Below are 18339 nucleotides of genomic sequence, written 5' to 3'. Positions count from 1 at the left end.
TGCGTTTGCCTCATAACGTCACCAAATGACGTCATAATGTCTCAAGCTTGACATATCTAGAAAGCACTCATCGAGGTGTTCAATTTGAGGTATTACACGATATGGTACCTAAGATTTCAAAATTTGACCTTGGGATCAAAAACTTTCGACCTCCAGCGCTAACCATGAAGGTCAAGGCAGATCGCCACCAAAAAATAATCAGCTGAGCGCCAGACCATGAACTATATTCCCATGAAGTTTGAAGACGATCCGATCAAAATTACTCAAAAAATAAGGGTTTCGCCAACTACCCTGATTTGCGACAAAGTGACCTTGACCTTTGACCTTGACCTTGAAAATTGTATGCGCTGAAAGGGACCTCTATAGGCCTCTGATATGCAAAGTTACAAAAATTTCCAATGATAACTGTGCTCTGCAGAGTGATCGATACGTGATTACAGACAAACAAACAAAAAATAAAAAAACATACAAGCTGATGAACAGATCTTGCAAAAACTGCGTTTTGGCAAGATAATAAAAACCAGAGTGAAAAAGGAACATTTACTCCATCCAATTCGTTAATTCTTCAGTAAAAGAAAAAGAGGATACAATCTTGTACAGTCGATATACCCATGAAACAAATCTTCAATGTGATTTCAGAAGGGACAGACCACTGATAGGGTAACATTGAGACGATTTATAAAGGTGCTTGCTGGAAACAACAACTGAGCAAATCTCCATTGCAAGTTACCTGACTTTTTTGTTCTCGGTTTGTAATACATTGCTTTTCATGCAGATTCAGAAGGGTTAGCATCAGGTAAAAGTTCTTTCCATCTCATAACTCCTACTGCGGAGGTATTTATTGGACGGAGAAAAAAAAACGTTTTTTTTAATGTACAATGTCAAAGCTCATATAAGAGCTAACACAGATAACGTATAACAAGGGGAGCAGGAGATAAGAGGGGTGGGAGAGGGAAGCACAAAACAATGGGGAACAGAGACATTAAATCTGTGGAAGGGATAGGGATGGGGCAAGATGTACACTAGATTCATGTACAAGATGTACACAACAGGGCTTTCAGGAAGGAAAGCAGAGAATTTGAAGGAGGTGGGTTTGGGGTAGGTTAATGGGGGTAGAAAAGATCATGGTTTTGGATGGGGGAAGATAAGAGATGGTGGTAAACATCTGTTTTGAAGAGCTGGAGGGAAGAGTGGGATTGAAGAGACTGTGGGAGTTTGTTCCAAAGGTGGGGAAAAAAGAGGAATGAAAGAATGAAGGTGAGCAGTGATTCTTGGTTTTGATAGTTTTACCAGAAGGGGGTTGCTGGCGGGCCTTGAGTGCCCTGCGGAAATAGGAGCAAGGCATAAAGCAGACAGAGCAGGGGGGCGAGGACGGAGAGGAGATGGTAGAAGACAGAAATACCACCGACTTGCCTGTGGTGAGAGAGTGAGAGACCCAAAGACCTGGCCTCATCGCGGGAGATACTAATGATGTTAAATGCCTTGGATTCCACAGCTTGAGGCCGAGAAAGGTGAAAGGTGGATGCCCAGGCCCAAATGAGAGAGCAGTACTCCATCAGGCTGCGGATGAAAGCTTTGTACATATTGAGGAGCTCAGGTGTGCCAAGAAAGGACTTTGCATGACGGAAGATGCCCAGTCGGCGACTGGCTTTGGAGGCCAACTTGGAGATGTGGCTTTCCCAGGAAAGATCATAGCAGATAGTGAGGCCCAAAAGTTTGAATGAAAGGACTTCTTCAAGAGGATTGTTGAGAAAGCAGATGGGGGAGGGGGGAGTGTGGAGGGTTCCAGGTTGTTCTTTCAGAGAGACATAGTAAGAGTGTGAGATTTATCAGGCTTGAAAGATATGTTGCAAGTGTTGGACCAGCTTGTAATTTTATCAAGATCTGCAGAGAGTGAAGAGGCTGCTGCTTGCCGATTTGAGGGATGACAGATGGTACTGCAGAGGGTGGAGTCATCAGCAAAGTGATAAAGAGGATTTTCCAGAGACCCGGAGAGATCATTGATAAAACCAGAAAAAGCACAGGGCTCAGAGCACTGCTTTGAGGAATTCTATTTCGGGCCAGACGTTGACTGCAACAGGAGAGTAATTCTGTGAGCCAAGTGTGGAGATTGCCTTGGATACCAAAGGAAGAGAGTTTGGTGGACAGGGCAGGGTGCCAGACCATATCAAAAGCATGCAATATCTCTTGGGAGATGACTCTGATCTCATGCCTGGCATTGAGGACCTCCATCAATTGTTGGGAAAGCAGGAGCAGCAAGTCCAGGATAGAATGACCTGGTCTGAATCCAAATTGATGATCGGAAATGAGCCCATTGGAGAAGAGGAAGGATTTGATGTCTGAAGCGATGATGGATTCCATAGCCTTGCTGATGATTGGGAGAAGGCTGATTGGTCTGTTGTTGCAAGGATTGCTTTTGCACCTTTTTTATGCAGAGCAGTCATGTTGGCTGATTTCCAAGCAGATGGTAGATGACCTTGAGCAACTTGAGAGGGTGAATAGAAGAGAGCAAGGGTGAGCAAGACCAGAAGAGCAGGTTTTTAGGATACGTGGGCTGATGTCATCTGGACCAGTTGCAAAATCAGTCAAGGATTAACAGGAAGCTCTCCACCTTGTCAGGAGAAAAGGACACAGAGTCCAGGAACAGCTGGGTGCAACTGGATAAGATGTCTACAGAAAGCAATGGGTTTTAGACACAAGATTTAGAAGTAAACACGGAGTTTAGTCATTCAGCCTTTTCACATGCAGTGTCAGCTGTGCGGCCATTTGAGGTAAGGGAGGGGATGGAGGGGGAACATACACCAGAAACAGACTTAACTAGATGCCACCAGGATTTGGAGAAGGGAGACAGGTTTGAGAGTTCAGACTTGAGATTAGAAAGATGTTTCCTGGCTCCCCTGAGGGTCGACACACACTTTTTCCTGAACATTATATTATGGAAAGAACTGAGATTGCCTTCAGTTGGATTTGCCTTCCATGAGGCCAAGGCAAGTTGTGTCAGGACAACTGCATCGCCATAAGCTTCAGTGTACCAGTATAGCAACTAACTCACCAACAACCTGCAGGGGGCGAGAGAGAGAGAGAGAGAGAGAGAGAGAGAGAGAGAGAGAGAGAGAGAGAGAGAGAGAGAGAGAGAGAGAGAGAGAGAGAGAGAGAGAGAGAGAGAGAGAGAGAGAGAGAGAGAATGAATGAGAGAATGAATGAGAGAATGAACTGTGCTGAATTGTCATGAGCATACCCCCAACAGATAATAAATATAATAAAGACAGTGTGTACTGAGACTTCAATCAGAAGAGTCTGTGTCTTTTGTACTCATCACAAAATACCACAGGAACGTAAGATACCAGGCATGTGGGATGCTTTACATGGTGTCAGAAGTAAAGTGAAATGTCTGGATTGAAGCCGCCAGGACATTTATCCCTTCAAGGGAACATCTCAAAAAACTGGAAGGAGTGGACTCGGGCCTACAACCTGTCTACCTTGGCAGTGGAACTGGAAGAAAAGTGAGGATATTCAATGTGCCACATTCCTCCATGTGGCAGGTCCAGCTGCCCAGGAGATACATGTGACGATGACTTTTTTTTCTCAGAAGACAAAGACATGATAGGCCCACTCATTGAGAAATTTCAGGCCTTCTGCGAGCCAACAAAGAATATGACCGTGTCTTGGTGCCAGTTCAACTCCCATGCCCAGAGGAAGGGTTAGAACTTTGATTGTTTCTTCATAGACGTATGCAGTTTAGCAAAAGACTGTGAATATGACAAGCTGCAGGAGTCATTAATCACAGACAGAACTGTGTGTGGTATCATGGACGATGCAGACTGTGAAAAGCTGCTCCAAGTGGACTAGCTCACATTGGAGAAATGTGCAAAATTTTTCAAAATAAGAGAACTCAGCGCTGAGCAAATGAAAACCATCACCCCAGCTCCATCTTCTGACATCCATGAAGTCCAGCGGGCATGACCACCTCTGAGTGCTGGTAGATACAGAGACTACCGTCCTGGAGGCAACTCACAGACATAATCTGGTGATCGCCGATGACGCCATGACCACCGGCAGACAAACACCCATAGATGCAAGAAATGCACCTAAAAACACCTGTTTGGCAGATGCCCCACCGAGTTTGGAAAATATCAGGCCTGTAGCAAGACAAGACATTTCATGAGGTCGACTGCATGCACTGCCACAAAAAATGTGCAGGATATCGACGCGCAGTGCGACTCACCACCATACCACATCAACGCGGTCAGCCTCAACAATCATCTCAATGATGAAGAGAAAGCAGAGTTTGATTTTGAGGACCTCTTCGTGGATGCCCTCACCGACAGCAGGGATGGTGACCTCGATTGGATGCACACTGGATTCATCGGCGAGATCCCGGCGACCTTTAAGTTGGACTCTGGGTCCCAAGTAGATATTACACCAGAATACATTTTTAATAAGACTGCTTTAAATTGTAGATTAGAATAATGTAATGTTGAAATCATACTCAGGGTACCAAGTGAGACCAATTGGACAAACAAGGGCTTCTGTTACATTTGGTAAGAAAACATACACAGTTAAGCTTCTAATTGTACAAGGTGAAGTGAAACCGATCCGAGGTTAGTAAACTTGCGAGCGTGTGCGTGTGAAGTTGATACATTCTGAGGCATGGTTACATATTTGGGAAAGCTCATCACTAATCTATCTGAGGTAACAGCCCCGCTCAGACAATTAACAGAAAATTACATTGCTTGGCACTTTGACAATAAACATGAAAGAGCGACAGACAAGTTGAAGCATCTTACACATTATCCCAAGTGCTGAAACTTTACGATATGAACACCCCGTCTCACTTGCTACAGGTCAGGTCAAGTATGGGCGTGACAAATCTCATCCCCAACCCACCACCCGAACCATTCAGCCAACACCAGGCATCAAGATGTCATTGAAAGCCTGAATCTTAGTTTTGACCCAGGAAACCCATAATCCCAGTGGCCCCGACTCCTCATTCAGCATGTCGGGGGCCCCCAAAAGGATATCCAGAGTCTCCGCAAAGATGACTGCATCATCTGCGAATTTAAGGTCAGAGATCTTGACATTCCCAAATGATGCACCGCAGCTTGATCGTTCCGACGTCCTTCCCAGAATCCAGTCCATACAAGTGCTGAAAAGTGTGGGCACCAGCACACACCCTTGACGAACTCCAATAACAACTTGAAATAACTCGGAAATTGTATCATCACATCTCACAGCCCTCTCAGTAACAGAGTATCGTTCAGACATCACATTGATCAGTTTTGGTGACACCCGATGAAGACCAAGAATCCTCCAGAAGGCATCCTGATTCATTAAATCGAATGCTTTGCAGTGATCAACAGAGGATGCAAGCAGACCCCACCAAAACTCTCATCAGCGTTTGAGGAGGACCCTGAGGGCAAGGATATGATCAATTGTTGACCTCTTTGGTGTAAAGCCCGACTGCTCTGGGTGATGGTGCTCAAGCAGATGGTGGCGAACCCTATCAAGAATTATCCGAGCAAAGATCTTGCCTGGCACTGAGAGCAGTGTCACCCCTCGGTAGTTGTTGCAGTCCGAACAATCACCCTTCCCTTTCCAGAGAGGAAAAACAAGGCCCCTCTTCCAGTCAGTTGGGATGATGTCTGTGTTCCAGGCAGAGCATAGAACTGCATGCAAAGGCATGAGCACAGCATTTCCACTAGCATTGAGAAGTTCAGCATGGATGTCAGAGATCCCAGGAACTTTTCCCCATTTCAAACGGTTCACCGGAGCCTGTTTCCACAAACGAAGGTGGATCATGGTTGATTGGAGGGTCAGCAATAGGAATAGTAACACCCCTGACATCTAACGCAACAGCTGGTGGATCAGCCTCGAACACAGCCGCTCAAATTAACCGGCCCAACGGGCCTTCACTTTGGACTCCTCTGTCAAGAACCCACCACCCTCTGCTCTAACTGCAGTTTACCGAGGGACGGGCTTGGAGGAACACAATGCGATAATTTCTCTGTAAACAGGATGAGAATCACTTGTCCACAGGTGATGCGGCACCCCCTCACAGATTCCTCACACATCGGCCTCCTTGTCCACCCTCACCACACATCCAGTTTTATGCCTCAACTCTCTGAACAGCTCAGCTCTGCTATTAAGCCTGGCCCTGTGACTCTGGTGAATTGTATCCAGTGTCCTTTGAGAGAAAAAAAATTATTCTTCACCTTTCGGTGAGTTCCAAGATATCCATTGGCAGCATCAAGGATGGTGGTCTCAAAGGCACTCCACAACTCTGAGGCATTTCCCAAAGCAAGCAGATCCCCCCCCCCCAAATCCCCACTCAGCCTTTTCACAAACTCCTCAGCTACCCTCTCATCCTTGATAACATTCTCCTGGATTTAAGCGACAACTTAAGAGTTGTTACCACATACCTGTGGTCAGTATTGAGGGGTCATCACTCCGCTAGACCCTGCAGTTCTGGATCATCCTCCAGTGACCATCAATAAGCACATGGTCCGTCTCCTTTGTCACAACAGTGTTGGAATACCAAGTTCAGCGATGAGCCTGTGGGTGCTGAAACCATGAACCAGTCACCCTAAATCCATGACTTCTTGCAAAGTCAAGGAAGTTAGTGCTATTGTGGTTCACAGTTACAGAACCATGGGTACCAACACATGTATCATAACCATCCCTTTAAGTTCCAGTCAATGCATTGCAATCCCCCAAGACTGTCTCACCAAGAAGAGTGTCTCACCTGGGGAACTGATCAACCACAGATTCGAGCACGGCACAGAATGCGTTCTTCACGGTTAGATCACTCACCTCAGTCAGAGCATATACAGAGATGAGGGAAATGACATATACTCGTGTGTATTTGTATGTATATATATATATATATATATATATATATATATATATATATATATATATATATATATATATATATATATATATATATATATATATATATATATATATATATATACCGGGTGTAGTGGCGTGCACCTATAATCCGGCGACTCGGAGGCTTGGGTTGGAGGATCGCTTGAGGACGGGAGCTCTGTGCTGGGCCACGCTAAGAGAGGGTGTAGGGTAGCCTGGAATCATGGTGAAACCCAATCCTTATCCCTGTGTCGTAAGAGGCGACCAGGGTTGTGTCAGGAAGGGCATCCGGCGTAAAACCTATGCCAAATCAGTATGCGGATCATAACGGATGATCCGCTGTGGCAACCCTTAACGGGAGCAGCAGAAAGAAGAATATATATATATATATATATATATATATATATATATATATATATATATATATATATATATATATATATATATACACACACACATACATGCACACAAGTCTGAAGACGACAATGGTTCACGAGCGGTATTTGACGATGTAGATTGTTTCAGAAGTCAAGGATGAGACAATGTGATAATTTTTCACCAAATTATAAAAATGATCAACATGATGTAGTACGAGTGACAGGTTATTAGCTACAAAATGTCGAAAACCCGGTTTCGTTCAACAACTTTCAAAATTTGACCTTTGCATAACCTTTAAAGGTCACAAAACAATGTTGTGGACATTAAAATAAGGAAACAGGATACATGCTATAGCTTATTGGAGTTCGTTCGTCGAAGAAGGTCGAAAACCCGGTTCGATTCCCACAACTTTGAAAATTTGCCCTTTATGAACTTTAAAGGTCAAAGGTCAGGAATTATGACCTTTGGTGCAAAACTTCCTCTGGAACATTCCAGGAACAATTTAACGTCATATAAGCTATATGGCATTTCGTACTCCTTGGATTAACCAGACTTGGATGAAATCAGTGTAAAAAACAGGCTTGAAGGGGGCGCCACGGGCAAAGTGTTCGAGATAGAGCAAAATGGTTTGAAGACTTTAGGTGGGGAATGACCTCAAGATTATGCATAAAAAATATTGTCATCCAAGCTCTCAAAGTTTGGGCGGTCGTATGATTTTTATGTCAAAATTCGCAATTTTCTAAGTTCGTGACCTTGTGAACTTGACCTTCGGATGAAAATGAAAAATCGAGCTCCGTGGGGCTATGTAGGTGCCATTGGGCTAACCAAATACTGAAACCACTGTCAGATTCGTCAAACCCCCTAGGAGAAGACGCAAATTGAAATCAACTACCCCCTAAAAACACGTTTTTTGGCGTGGCTCTGCCCATGATGGGCGCACCACGCCCATTCTCAGGAAAACACAACTAAACCATGATATAAACCTCCCACCAAAATTTTATCAGGATCAGATAAAAACCGAGCTATGCTCGGGACAGACAGACAGACAGACAGACAGACAAGCCGGTAGGCGGACATGGGTAGTCGACTACCCAATAGAACCTGACGTGATGGGCCCGTTCGATGGGGAATGACCTGAGGATTAAGCACAAGAAAATTCATGATTCCAGCTTCAAGGGTTAATGCTGCAGATTCCTTTTTTCGTTAAAATACCCCCACATTTAGAGGTTTTTAGGCCGTTGCTTGGCAACGGAGGGGTCCATGGCAACGGTTCTTTCTCACACATAACTAGGACATACCAGTTTCATGTATATTTGATTCATAGTCTCTGAGATATAACGAGCTTCTATTGGCTTTTTTTATTGTTTTCGACTTGGGTTCATTCAAAGTCTATCTTCTCCGACAGTTTTCATAGGATCCGGCTGGAAATTTTTTGACAATATGGATGAATGTACTTCCCACAGTCGCTCCTGGCCCGATTTTTGATTTTCGAAAAAATACATTTTTTATGATTTTTCAAATATTTCAAAGTCCCGTTGCTAGGCAACGGTGGTGTCCATAGCAACGTTTCTCATTTGCACACAACAAGGTCATGGTATGAACCTACCAACCAAGTTTCATCGAAATCGCCATTGTATTAACTGAAATCGCCATTTTAAATACTGATAATAAGGGTAGAACAAATCTCAAAAAAAAGAAAAATTTGAATTTTTTTTTTTTCGACGACATCGACTTCCCAACAAGCCGGTAGGCGGAAATGGGTAGTCGACTACCCAATAGAACCTGACACGATGGGCCCGTTCGATGGGGAATGACCTGAGGATTAAGCACAAGAAAATTCATGATTCTAGCTTCAAGGGTTAATGCTGCAGATTGTTTTTTCGTTAAAATACCCCCACATTGAGGTTTTTCGGCCGTTGCTAGGCAACGGAGGGGTCCATAGCAACGGTTCTTTCTCACACATAACTTGGACATACAGGGGTGCAAATTAACGGCCGCCCGGTCACCAATGGCGCCTAACTTTTGTGCTGGGCGGGTGCACAATACTGCCTTGCCGACCCGGCTGGCGAATCACCGGTGATTCCTGTTATTTTGTACGATTTGTACTAGCTTCTCTACTAGTTTCCTCAACTAGAACTACTGTTTTTGTCCGCAAAAAATCCGTAGAAATCACCGGTAATTCTGCGGCGGCTATTTTGTCTGTTTTCATCTCGTTCCAAATCCCGCGAGATTGCGCGAGATTTGGCGGTTTGGGCGCATTTTCTCATGCCCAGGTTGCAGTATTGGGCACAAAAGCAATAATCCGATAACAGATAATAATTGAAGTTAACTTTTTTATCGGACTATTATCGGAAGCTAACTTCCATTTATCATTATCGGACCAGTTAACTCCCGATAACTCGATTTTTTAGTTTGATAATGTCCGTTAATTTTTTGTCCGATAACATTTTAATCGTTTCCGGGTCGCATTTCGCCGAACTAATTATTAATGTAGAGAAACATGTACATGATGATAGATTACTTGTTTTACAAGATAATACTGAATCAGGCCGTCGCGTGAAGAAAAATGGAAGTAGAAGAAGAAGAAGAAGAAGAGGAGGAGGAAGAAGAAGAAGGAGAAGAAGAAGAAGGAGAAGAAGAAGAAGAAGAAGAAGAAGAAGAAGAAGAAGAAGAAGAAGAAGAAGAAGAAGAAGAAGAAGAAGAAGAAGAAGAAGAAGAAGAAGAAGAAGAAGAAGAAGGAGGAGGAGGAGGAGAAGAAGAAGCCTTCCAATGGCGACTTCCTCAGCCATGCGGGTGCTCGGCTTTGCAGGTACTGGGTTCGGTCAATTCAAACACAAGGACGGTCTAACCTTTGGCAGAGCGACGGACAATCGGACATGAGTGTTGAGGCGTGGAGATACCGTCGCGCCATGTTTGTAACCGTTCTCGGTGTGTTTGTGAGGTCGGGCCTCTCATGTTTGAATTAACGGTGCCTTCCTGTTTGTGTGCGCCGCGTCCGCGGACCTAATCCCGTTGCTCTTTCGGTAAGAAATGGACATTGCTTTGTTTGTTGGATTCACATTGTGTCCTTGACCCGTCCCGTTAACCTCCCAGTGCATGTTGGACTCCGTCCGGTTAAACGTGGTGTGTGTGTGTGTGTGTGTGTGTGTGTGTGTGTGTGTGTGTGTGTGTGTGTGTGTGTGTGTGTGTGTGTGAGTGACGACTCATAGACTCTAAAAAGACGCAAAATGCTTATTTTATTCTTGGGTTGTGCATAAATAAGCCTTTTCAATGGGTTTTGAAGCTTTTTCCTTGTTTTTTTGAATCCTTGTTAAAAAAGTAGTTATCGTTAACTTCCGATAACTTTGTATTATAATCATCGTTATCGGACTTAAAAATTGGGGTTATCGGATTATCTTTCTCGAAGTTAACTTTTTTGTTATCGGTGCCCAACACTATGCCCAGGTTGGTTAAATGATTGAATTTGGGTGAATGAGTGAGTTTGATGCGTGAGGTTCGGTGGATGAGTGAGTTTACATGTGATGTTGGGTGGACGAGTAGTACCCCACCATTGTCCATCACCCAAACCCCCCCCCCCCTCTACCCCATCGTCCATCACCCACAACCCCCCCACCCTCCAATCGTCCATCAGCCACAACCAGCTCCACAACCACCCCATCACCCACAAAAATCTCCCCCCCCCCAGCACTACTCACAACCCCCTTCCCCCATCACCCACACAAAGAAGGTCCCCCCCATCACCCACAACCTCCTCCTCCCTGCATCATCCCCCACCCCCACCCCCACCCCACTCATCAAACTCGCTCATCCATCCATCCAACTCACTCATCCACCCAACCTCCTCCATCAAACTCACTCATTCTGCAAACCTCCATTAAACTCGTTCATCAAATTCACTCATCCAACCAACCTCACCCATCAAACTCACTCATCCAACCAACCTCACCCATCAAACTCACTCATCCAACCAACCTCACCCATCAAACTCACTCATCCAACCAACCTCACTCATCAAACTCACTCATCCAACCAAGCTCACTCATCCACCCAAGCTCACACATCAAATTCACTCATCCAACCAACCTCACTCATCAAACTCACTCATCCAACCAACCTCACTCATCAAACTCACTCATCCAACCAACCTCACTCATTAAACTCACTCATCCAACCAAGCTCACTCATCAAACTCACTCATGTGAGAAAATTAAAAGTGTTTGATATCAAATTTGTGACTTTTGTCTTTATTTCATCGGGCCGGTAGAAATTCTGCTGGGCCGGTAACTTTTTCTAGTCACCGGCCCTGCTGGCCGGTGGATAAAAATGGTAATTTGCACCCCTGACATACCATGAACCTACCATACCAGTTTCATGTATATCTGACTCATAGTCTCCGAGATAGAACGAACTTCGTTTTTTTTATTGTTTTCGACCAGGGTTCATTCAAAGTCTATCTTCTCCGACAGTTTTCATAGGATCCGGCTGGAAATTTTTTGACAATATGGCTGAATGTACTGCCCACAGTCGCTCATGGCCCGATGTTTGATTTTCGAAAAAATAATTTTTTAATGATTTTTTCAAAAATTTCAATGTCCCGTTGATATGCAACGGTAGTGTCCATAGCAACGGTTCTCATTTGCACACAACTAGGTCATGGTATGAACCAACCAAGTTTCATCGAAATCGCCATTGTATTAACAGAAATCGCCATTTTAAATACTGATAATAAGGGTAGAACAAATCTCAATTTTTTTTATTCGACGAGATCGACTACCCAACAGACAGACAGACAGACAGACAGACACACACCAATAACGAATATAGTGGTCACTTATATTTTCGTGCAAATATTTTTTCGTGAACCAATATATATATATATATATATATATATATATATATATATATATATATATATATATATATATATATATATATATATATATATATATATATATAATGTGTGTGTGTAGATTTCCGCCCGCTGGCGTGCGAACGACCGCATCTAACCAATAGAGGTCGCTTCGCCCACCGAACGGACAATCCAGTCGCGGCTTTCCGGATCAACGCCGGAAACCAGCCACGGATGTGTTTTTAACCACACGACAACCTTGTCCGCACTCTACCCACGCTGTAGGGTCCGATTGCGAAATCTTCAATTGACCTAATTATTCGCGCGGCTCGGTTACCGAGAGATTGTACCTCAACGGGACCGCTTGGAAACGAGCCGCTTAAACAGCTCGCTTCCTTTTGGGATAACCAAGCGGGGCATTATCGCTCAGTCCCGTTGGACCCGATCACTTTACCGGCTATTTAAAAACCAACTATATTCCGAGTGCAAGATGTGGCAGTTCAATGAGTGAATGGACGCAACGAACAGGTTTACATTCACACAAGGAAATTTATTATAATAAAGCACGTATGCAATTAAACAAGGCAAAACACGTATGCAATTATACAAGCAACAAAAGCACGACAGAAGAACTACAACCGTCTACTTATTATGTACAGTCACTTGCACTGAACAGCAGTTCCTACTTATTAGACGGGCCCACGGACACACGTACGCACACACACACCCAAGAAATGGTGGCAGAGGCCTTTAATAACGCGCTCCAGCTCGGAGGACAGGTGAGCTGAAACCCAGAACCTATCTCGAACCTCTCCACCTCGTGTGGTCTTCAAGTTGTTCGGACCCGGGCTCCAGCGAGAGCGAGCTGGATCCAATCGCCGTGAGCTGCGATCCTTCCCGAGCTCCCGCGAATACTCCCACGCTTCTCAACACGTGCTGGTGAGACGAGGCGCCGCTCCTTCCCGTCGATGCGTCGCTTCCTCGAGGAACCACCTCCAAGAAGAGGTCGATGAGTCGCACCAAGCCAGGAACCAAAATGGAGAACAAAGAGCTCCACGAACTAAGAAGAAGAAGAAGCCACCACTCGCAGCTCGAGCGACTCAACTTCCTTCCAAGCAAAGCAGCTCGAAGCAAAAAGCTCTCCCGAGCCAAGCAGAAGCCAAAGCTCACGGAACCATCAAAGCAAAAAGCCTCTTCTCGAGCCAGGCCGCAGCCGAAGCTCACTGAGCCAGCCGAAGCAAAAAGCTTCCGAAGGCCTCAACCCTAACCCAAACCAAACAGGACCCGAAGGTCTGCTGAACGGCTACTCTACTCCCTTCTCCAACTCTGCCCACAAACAAAAGAAAAGATCTCCTCTTATCCTTCTCCCGCCCTTCCCCCGCTCCCGGCGTGACTCTTGACTCATGCCCTCGTGCTCCAGCCCCTGCTCAGCCACGGGTGGCAGGGAGTTGTTAACATCATGAGTCACGGGATGGCAGGGTGGTTCTTCCTCTTCGCGGAACAGGGGGAGGGATGTCTGCATTGTTCATTCCCTAACTATTAAATCGATCCGCAGCGCATCTTATCGATTTCTGAGCATTTAAACAATGAAAGGTGAGCTTTCTAGGGAACAAGCACTTATCGACATAGCTGACTGAAGGAACCTGTATGTTTTGTGCAATTGAATTACCAAATTCGTAACTATATATATATATATTTATATATATTTATATATATATATATATATATATATATATATATATATATATATATATATATATATATATATTGTTGCGGATTCGCGCCCGCCGGCGTGCTGACGGCCACGTAACTCGAATCGCGGCACGTCGCCCACCGGACGGACAATCCAGTCGTGACCCTCTCGGACTAACGCCGGGAACCAGTCACGGGTGGACCTTTCGGTCTCACCGCGATCGTGCCAATCGGCCCCCGCGTGGGATAGGGTTGCTCGCCAAATTCGACCTACCTAAGTACCCACACGGAGGGTAGACCGGGCGATCGCACCTCGCCGCAGGTCGACTTCGGACACGGGCCACTTAAGCGACCCGTTCCGTACTATCGGGATAACCGAGCGGTGTTATTCGTCGGCCTCGACGGTTCGATTAATTATCGGGCGTCTTAGCCCACGACCAACCCTTTACGTGAAGCAAGATGGGGATTCAATGAAAGAAATGACGAAGCGAAGCGGGAAAACAGTTCAACAATAAGCACATTTATTTCGCGATGAACGGAAAGCACACATATACAATTCCACCAAAAGCACATGTAAAAGAAGAAGACAATGCAATATTACACAAAAAGCAAATGCAACAATGCAGATCTATCCGACTACCGGGCACACGGCAACACTTATACAATTTTACTTCACAGACGGCGCCGACAACACATATTCCCAAAGCAAAAGAAAAGAGAACCACCCTCCAGGATGAGGGGGGTAGGCGGGCCTGGGGCCGAGACCGTGTCGGGCCTACCCATCTGATGATGAGACGCGGAGCGGCGGTGGTGCCTCAACTCCGCGGGCCTCGCGGACAGTGTCTGGTAGGGGGTGGGAAGGGGACCCCCTTTGTCGCACTATCTCAGCGCGGGGGGAAACAGGAGCGGGTTGCTGATGCTCGGGGAAAGGAGGATATAACCCTGTCTCGGGTCCCGCGGCGAGCGTCTCCTCCTTCACCTCGGTCGCGTTGCTGGCCTCTCCCTGTGCCGCTCCCGGCACCGACGCGAGCACCCCCTCGTCCGCCTTCGCCGCCGTCACCTCTCCACAGCTCCGTCCTCTTCACTCCGACTAGTACCACTTCTTTCCAGCTCCACCGACGACTCTCTTGAATTCCGCACACTCAACTCTCAACTTCCAACTGAACTCTTACTCAACTTCCAACTGAACTCGACTCGACTGACGAACGCAGTCGTTTTTATAAGCCCCGTGGCTTCGCTCTTTTACCCTTGACCCTCTGCCTCCGACCCTTCACCTCTCTTGCTGGCTCCCGATTGGCCCGAGGAAAAGTGGGCGTGAATGCTTTTTGATCCATGAATTTGCATATAGCGACCGCCCTCCAACGCCCTGGAGGCGGGGCCAAATCGCCCCTCGCTCACCGATTGGACGGAACAAAAGTGGGCGTGAGTCGTTTTTGATCCGTTTTTCTGCGGAAAGTCTGTGATGTTTTTGAACACGCTGCTCTGTGCGCGCCCCGCACGAGTCCAGCATCGGCGCCCACGAGTGGCGCGAGATGGTGTGGATGAGATGGTGGTGAGTTGTGACGGTAAAGGTCGTGGCGGTTGTGGTGAAGCGGCGTTGTGGTTGGTGGTTGTTGTTGTGAAGCGGCGTTGTGGTTGGTGGTTGTTATTGTGAAGCGGCGTTGTGGTTGGTGGTTGTTGTGATGGCTGTTGAGACGTGGTTGGTGGTGGTAATAATGGCGGCTGGTCCAAAATAAAGATAGTAAAAGAAAAACGGCTATCCTGAAGAGTCGCAGCCCGCATGAATGACATTTATTCCCTCTAGACAACGGGTTTGGGCCTAACTACACATGTACTTACAGAGATATCTCACCTTAGGGACCTGAATGGTGGTTTGCGAATTTGGTCAACCACAACAATATATATACACAGGGTGAGTCAAAAGTAGCGCCCGATTTCTGTTTTTTCGGCTGTCAGATTCTTTCTGGGAAGTCATGTTGTTAATATAATTGTTTTGCAGATTATTAATTTCCATAATTTATTTATTTTTGATTTTGTTTTGCAGGTTATTGCTGCGAGTTTGGAAAGTTACTGAATTTGCACCAAATTGAACCATGAATTACTTTTCAATGAATCAACGCATTGCGTCCGTGAAACATTATATTACTCAAATGTAATGAACAACCAACGATTGCGGCACGCCGTTTGGCACAGGAATTCGATATTAACCCACCTCAGGGAAGAAACATACGATTGATTGTCGAGAAACTTGAAGCAACAGCGTCGGTAGCCACTGCAAAGAAGTCCGGTCGTCCGAAAACGGCAACGAATGTAGCTAAGGCTGAAGAAGCCATCAGAAGACTGAAACAAAGTCCGCAAACGTCAACTCGCCGTTTATCTGCAGAGTTGGAAGTGAGCCAATCAAGTGTTATCCGTATCCTTCACCAGAAAAAATGGAAACCTTACCTTCCACGGTTACTGCATGCCCTTCATGATGGAGATGACGACCGCCATCCTCAATTTTGTGAAGAGTTCTTAGCTAAACTTCACAAAGAGGACACAATTCTGGACAACATCTGGTGGTCAGATGAGGCATGTTTTAAGCTTAATGGCACAATTAACAGACACAGTTGTGTTGACTGGGCTGCGAATAACCCAAGAGTGACAGTTGAGAAGGAGGTAAATTTACCTGGAGTGACAGTTTGGGCAACCATATCTCCATTAGGGATAATTGGACCCTTTTTCTTTGAGGGATCTGTCACTTCAGAAATTTACCTGGATATGCTGCAAAAACCTTCTTTTGGCCCAGGGTACAAGATCAGGACTGTTATTTCCAGCATGATGGAGCTCCACCTCATTATGGACGTTATGTTCGTCAGTGTCTTGATGAAGACTTTCCCAGAAAGTGGATCAGCCGCCGCAGTCCGATCGAGTGGCCGGCACGCTCCCCAGACCTTACACCTCCAGATTCCTTTCTTTGGGGGCTCATGAAAGACCTTCAGGAATTGAAGGCTCAAATCACTGCAAAGTTTGAGGAAATCGATATCGAACTCTGCAGACGTGTGTGCCGCTCTGTGCCTGCTCGGCTGCAATTGTGCATCGATCACGAGGGAGGGCACTTTGAAAATTGCAAGTAAAACAGCTTGGTACAGTTCCATAATAATTGTTTCTTGAATAAATGGTTAGATAAGCATGTCATTAATTTATTTCTACCTTCTTGTATGCTGTAATACAAATGGCAAACAAACAATCAACTGACAGAAATTGGGTGCTACTTCTGACTCACCCTGTGTGTGTGTGTATATATGTATATATGTATATATATATATATATATATATATATATATATATATATATATATATATATATATATATATATATATATATATATATATATATATATATATATATATATATATATATAATCAGCACGGGCAGATAACTCCAAACCCAGCGTGTCTATAAAAATACCACAGACTCCTTCATCAGCACTCACCTCTGGTCAGATCTTCGCACCCAAGGTCGGTTTACCATGCTGGCGATATGAATGGAGTCATTAGGTAACCATGCTGGCAATTTTGCGGTGGCTTGCCAATTGAAGAGAAGAACTTTTATTTCACCAAGTGTAATTTAAACACAAGAATTGTTCAAGTGAACCAATGCCACGTGCCACTCTCTCTCTCTGGGCTGCTATTGCAATTGTAATCTCAGACCAATTGCCCCGTGAGCACAACCCCAGATTAAACGCGCGTCGGATAAGTCAGGACACAAATCAACAGTTTCATTAATTTATTAAACAGACAACCCAGTGAAAGAGCAGGAAATATTGTTTTGGTGCTGGACATCGGCGGCGAGCACGACCGCAAGGTGGAGCAGCAGAGTCGGCTCCACCAAACACCCAGAATCTAGATTGTGCTTCTCGGAGAACTTCGAAAGGCACGGGTCCCTTACAGGACCGTGAATCGCCAATAATTCGGCCGTTTGTAATAGGGTTAATTGCCAACTTCAATATACCGAAGTATCCACGTGGCAAAGCTACCGGGGAATTCACACCCTTGGCAGGCCTCGAGCGGAACGAGCCATTATCGTGCGCAACCCGAGCGGATGGTTACCCAAGACCCGTTAGTCCAAATGCACAATTTACTGTTTCCCAATTTCCCAACATGCACCGTGCTAAGCCAATGAAAGAAATACAGAAACGAGCCGATACATTTAACAATATGGATATTTATTTACAATAGGCAGCGAGGGAACACACAGAGCAGAGTTATCCGACTATAAGAAATGGAGTCAATGTACAAGCAAAAACACTTATACAGTTGCTACTTAAAGACGGGCCCACACACAGAAATGGACCCATCTGGTCTTTATTGAAGGCTTCCAGCTCGAGGACAGGTGAGCTAGAGACCAGAGCCTGTGCTTGGACCTGTCCACCTCTTGTGGTCTTCGACGATCCGGCTCGGCGGGACTCGAACCCGCAACACAATGCCGCTCCAAGCACCAGGTACCGCGCTCTCCAACCGGCCACGCACCAATCGACCAAGGCCAAGGAGAAGATCAGAGGCGACTAT

General features: G+C 45.5%; 1 protein-coding gene across 5 annotated transcripts in view; it reads left to right on the top strand.

Annotated features, from left to right (window-relative positions):
- The window catches only part of LOC147021661 (cadherin-11-like), a 348953-nt gene that overhangs the window by 72100 nt on the left and 258514 nt on the right, over positions 1 to 18339 (top strand). For 2 of the 5 annotated variants that reach the window (XM_085891881.1, XM_085891877.1), the window contains exon 1: positions 9551 to 10057. The exons of the other annotated variants lie outside the window; for them this stretch is intronic. The gene's annotated coding sequence lies outside the window, so the exon portion shown is untranslated. Of the gene's footprint in view, positions 1 to 9550; positions 10058 to 18339 lie in introns of those variants that run through there. 5 annotated transcript variants of the gene reach the window in all.

Source organism: Eptatretus burgeri, chromosome 8 (genome assembly GCF_056783735.1).
Source record: "Eptatretus burgeri isolate ZD-2024b chromosome 8, Ebu_testis_v1, whole genome shotgun sequence".
Taxonomy (NCBI): Eukaryota; Metazoa; Chordata; class Myxini; order Myxiniformes; family Myxinidae; genus Eptatretus; species Eptatretus burgeri.
This window is presented reverse-complemented; position numbering and strand designations above follow the sequence as displayed.